The sequence below is a fragment of the Arachis ipaensis genome, chromosome B8, assembly GCF_059453495.1.
Source record: "Arachis ipaensis isolate K30076 ecotype BB chromosome B8, ASM5945349v1, whole genome shotgun sequence".
NCBI classification, from domain to species: domain Eukaryota; kingdom Viridiplantae; phylum Streptophyta; class Magnoliopsida; order Fabales; family Fabaceae; genus Arachis; species Arachis ipaensis.
Window position 1 is genome coordinate 9,245,874 of NC_142443.1, and position 6,000 is coordinate 9,251,873.

Here is a 6,000-nt window from a genome sequence, read left to right on the forward strand (position 1 = left end):
ATAGTAAAAAAATATAATTATAAAAAATTAACAAAAATAATGAAAGAAAAAATAAAAAATAAGTTGTATCCTTTGTTAGTGTCTATGTGTCTTTTTTGTCAGAATGGATACAAAATACACTAATTCAGTGTCTCTAGACATAATATATCTATCCATATTTCATCTGTCAAATACAATTTTATGTCTCTGTATCCTTGTTTCAGTGTCCCATCTAAAACGAAGCTAAAATTTTTTTTTAGAGAAGCTAATATAAAAAATATAAATTAAGAAAAAAAATTGAAAATTAAAAAAGACCAAACTAAAAAATTAAAACTTATACATATAAATTATTAAATTTGAAAGGACCATTGTCTCCTTCCGTCTAACGTAACTCCACCATTGGTCCGTTCCTGTAAACAAACCCGGCCATAAAACCTTTTTGAATTGCTAACTTTCTTCGAGTATGATTGGGCAATAATTGTGAGGATAGAAAATCCAATCTATAATAATCTATTAGACTATTACTCGATTTAATTTTTTGTCTTCGTTCGTCGGATGCAATTTATTTTTCCACATCAGCCAAAAATCAATATATATGTTACAGTACTAAATAAGAATTTATTAGGAGACCAACTGCTTCAGTGGTTGAGATTGCATGTTCTTCACCACCACATATATACAATGCAAGTTTGTCGTCACAACGTCGTACTTAGACATTTTATATATATCATCATTTGTTATGTCATCTATTTCACCTTTGATGATTTAAGTTGCCATAAACAAGTTCGCTTGGTAATCTTCTACTTTTCTCTATCAGGGATACGTGTTATTCAAATTACAATAAATGATGCCATATAATATGAAACCCTATGATAATGAATAATGACAGAAGATATAGGATTACAAAAACATGTGATTTTATATTTTTATATGTAAGATATATGCGAGAAATACTAATAAGAAGTGTAACACTACTTTAAAAAATGACATATTATTATAGTAAAATATTGGATTGTAGGTTTTATTTTGTATTCTTTTAAAAGAATATATATGTAGCACGTTCAAAGATTTTTTAAAAATATAATTTATTTAATTAATAGATTACACTTTTAATAAATCTTAATTATTCATATAAAATATAACAAAATAAATAGCGTAATATTTTTTATTTAACTTAATAAAAAATATAAAAATCGTACATAAAAAATAATAAAAAAATTCAAATTCTATTAAGAACAAGTAACTATAAATATTTGTTAATGTACATACATTATATATGTTTTTGTAAATATATGCTAAATCAGCAATAGAATCCAATAAAGTTGTGGAGCCTTAAAAAAATAACTATTCTAATTTTAGCAAACAGCCATGTGTAATTATTTTTATATAAAATTAATAATTAAAAATTATTAAATAATAATTTAATTTAACTTGTTAAATTATTTAACTATTTTTAAATAGAGTACTGCTACACATACAAGTCTTTTTGGCATATAAATCATACAAGTTAACTCTAACCCAACAAAATCTACTTACATAAGGCGCACGTGAAATCACGTGGTTCCTCTTTGTATCTTGCGTTCTTCTTCCTCCTCCTCCTCTTCCTTCTTCTTCTCCTTCTTTTTTGTGTTTCTCTTCTTTTTTCTTCGCGTATTTCACCTTCATCGTCTTTTTTTATTACTGTTGTTATTGCTGCAATTTTTTCTCTCCTCCTCTTTCTATTAATTTTGCAACATTATGTATTTTTTCTTTGTTTGATTTTTTCCTCTTAAGAAGAATGATGAGAATATGAAATAAGACGAAGAAGAAGAAGTAGCAGAAGATGAGGAGGAGGAAGAGGAAGAGTTTTGAATTATGCAGAACTTATCAGCACACATACACTGAAAATTCTTAAACAATACACTCAAATATCTTCGTGTTACACCCAAATTTGCTGCAAATACAAAAAAAGTATTTTCTCTAATGTTGTATTTTTCTTCTTCTTTTTTCCTTATCTCTTTCTTTTTTTTAGTTGAATGAATGTAAGCTCATCATTTTTCAAACAATTTTATAGCATTATGTGTTTCTTCTTCTTCTTTGTTTGATTTTTTTATTTTATTCTTGGTAAGAGAGTAAAACAAGAAGAAACTTGAGAAGGTAAAACAAAAAGAAAAAAGGTGAATAAGAAAAGAAGAAGAAAAAGCTGGTGATGATGATGAAAAAAGAAGAAAAAATAGCAGAAGAGGAGGAGGAGGAAGAGGAAGAATTTTGAATTATGCAGAACTTATCAGCACACATACACCAAAAATTCTTAAACAATACACTCAAATATCTTCGTGTTACACCCAAATATTTTCGTGTTACACCCAAAACTCTTTCTTTTTTACTGCACATGATGATGAAAAAGAAGAAGAAAAAGAAGCAGCAGAAGATGAGAAAGAGGGAGAAGAAGAGTTTTGAATTATGTAGAACTTATCAGCACACATACACCAAAAATTCTTAAATAATACTACACTCAAATATTTTCGTGTTACACCCAAATATCTTCGTGTTAACCCAAATTTGCTGCAAATATAGAAAAATGTTTCTTCTAATGCAGAATTTTTACATTACATTCAATACAAACCATCAACGATGAATAACAATTTTCACAAACAAAAATATTATTCACCTATAGAATCATAAACTACTAACGAAAACATTAACTAGAATCGAACCACACCTTAGCCACTTGATTGGATTTAAAACAATAATAAATTTCGTTATGGTTCAATTGGCAATCTGAACTTAAATTATTCATTATCTTCAACAAAATAACTGATGATAAAGGAAAATGAGAAGAAATTTCAATAGAAAAAAAGGAGGAAGTGGACGAGATGGTGTTGGTAACGATGATAACAAAAAAAAATAAAAAAAAAAAAGAAGAAAAACGTGCAACAAAAAAAAGAACGTGTAACAAGAAGAAGAAGAAAATACAGTAATAGCACAAAAAAAATGTATACATAAATATAAATAATTTATATAGACTTATGTTAAAAAATAATTTATACGTAAAAAATAATATTTTTAAATATTAATTTTAAATAAAAATAATTGCACACCAATCTTCCTCTTTTAATTTTGTATGTATATATGACGTGGTTGAAGTGATCCACGCGCAATAGGTTTTAATTTTCAAAGATGCCAAAATACTGATGAATAAGTCACTCTCCAATAACAAAGCTCGCAGAAGTCCCCTTTCCTTATCCAAAACTTATTTAGTTATTACCATACTTCTCAGATGGTCGATAATATATATAATTTATAATATGGTTTATTGAATAGTTTCTATAAATGATTGCACACAAGGGACATGTTTTTCATGCCCCACATTGCTTTTAATTATTGTTTCCGTTTCCTACCTAGCTTTCTTTAATTCAAATTTTGTCTCTATAGGTCAATACTACATTGGCCCACCGATGTTTTGCATTACTAGCAAGAGGACAAACATATTCATATTAATTACATTAGAACATTGGAAAATAGATTTATTTATAACCTCAAACTTTTAAATAGAATTTAATATTATGACAAATTAATTTTTAACTTATTGAATTAGAAGATATATCGTAAAAAATTAAAATTATCTGAAACTTTTAATTTATATAATCTGAGATTAGATATCTTGATAGGAATAAAAATACACAATTTTTTATTTGCAAGAATTAGAGAAGCAACAATATCCACTCACAACAAGTATTAACATCAGCACAATAATATCCAATAGCAGCAGAAAAATCACATAAACCAGAAATTAAAGATAAGCTAACACACCAAGATTTTTAACGTGGAAAACCTCCTCAATGTGAGAAGTAAAAATCACGAGTCACCAAAACCAAGAAATAACTTCACTATGATGAAAAATATGGTACAAGAGAGTCACAAATTACTACACAAAACGTGCATACAACAAGCCAAACACTCCAAGTTTCAAAGCTTATAAAACAATATCAAGAAGATGAAAATACCACAAAAATAGAGTTTCTGTGCGTGGCCAATATCTCCAGCTACAGACATCGAATCAAAGATCCGAACGGTGCAAAAAAAAGAACCAGATGTGTGGAACACACTGTCCAAATTTGGGCTCGATCCAACGGTTAACGAATCTGCAGCGACCAATTTATGGAGACAGCTTTGTATACGTGCGAAAATGACTTTCTCTCTTCTCTTTTCTCTAGTGTTTGGTATTCTTCTTGCAAATGAGACCTCTCTTACTCAACCCTAACTCACCTCAGCCACTTCAACTATTCATGGGTTTGGATACTAACATTTGGGCTTTTTATCCACATAGGAAGGGAGCCCAAAAACCCAACAAATCTCTTCCTCACGACTATGTGGAGGTAACTGCCAATCCGGCGATTAAGTAACAAACTTCAAACTTCCATCTTGGTAATGCATTGGTCATCATATCAGAACCATTCTCATCAGTATGAACCTTTTCAAGTTCCAATATCTCAACATCCAAAACATCACGTATCCAATGATACCTCACATCAATATATTTGGATCGAGAATGAAAAGTAGAGTTTTTATCAAGATGTATAGCACTTTGACTATCACAAAACAACACATACCTCTCTTGAGTAAACTCGAGTTCCTTCAAGAATTTATTCATCCAAAGCATCTCCTTGCATGCTTTGGTAATGACAATAAACTCGGCCTCGGTAGTAGACAAAGCAACTCATTTTTGCAATCTAGATTGCCAAGACACAGTTCCACTCGCAAAGTTGATCAAGAAGCCTGAAAAGGACCTTTTAGAGTCAATATCTCCTGCCATGTCTGAGTCAGTGTAACCAACTAGAACATGCTTATCACTTCCATAACACCAACTTCATGTTAGAAGTACCACGAAGATATCTCATTATCCATTTTATAGCATTCTAATGCTCTCTTCCTGGGTTTGAAACAAAATGGCTAACACAACCAACAACATGAGCTATATTCGGTCTTGTGCACACCATAGCATACATTAAACTACCCACGACTGATGCATATGGAACTTTTTCCATGTCTTTCTTCTCTTCATCACCTGATGGATTTTGCTTGCAACTCAATTTGAAGTGTGTAGCAAGAGGAGTACTAACGGCCTTTACAACTAATCCAGAATTCCTTGAAATTCATTCAAGTGATCTAATACTTGTGACCCCTCCTTGTATCTCAAATTCATCAACATATTCAACAAGTACAATTTATTATTGCCAGACTTAGAAGCATACAAGGATTCAATTTGATTCTAGAAAGTCCTAGCATTAGTCTCATTAGCAATGTGATTGTAAATATTATCATCCACCCATTGCCTAATAAAACCACAAACTTGTTGGTGTTCAAACTCCCATTCTTTATCTGTTTTAGATTCTGGTTTTTGTGTAGAAAATACGGGTAAATGTAGATTTTTGACAAACAACAAATCCTTCATTTTTTTCTTCTACAGATGGTAATTAGTGCCATTCAAATTTATCATCCTAGTAGAGTTATTTGCCTCCATCTTTCAAGCAAGTTGTAACCAAATACCCAAAACTGAGCTCTTATGCCAGTTGATAGGAATAAAAACACACAATTCCCTACTTGCAAGAATTAGAGGAGCAACAATATTCACTAACAACAAGTATTAACACCAGCACAATAATACCCAATAGCAGCGGAAAAATCACATAAACCAGAAATTAGAGACAAGCTAACACACCAAAATTTTTAACGTGGAAAACCTCCTCAATGTGAGAAGTAAAAATCACGAGTCACCAAGACCAGGAAATAGCTTCACTATGATGAAAAATAGGGTACAAGAGAGTCACAAATTACTGCACAAAACATGCATATAACAAGCCAAACACCCCAAGCTTCAAAGCTTACAAAACAAGAACAAGAATATGAAAATACCACAAAAATAGAGCTGCTGTGCGTGGCCAATATCTCCAGCTATAGAGATTGAATCAAAGATCTGAACGGTGAAAACAAAGAACTAGATGTGTGAAATACAATGTCCAAATTTGAGCTTGATCTAAC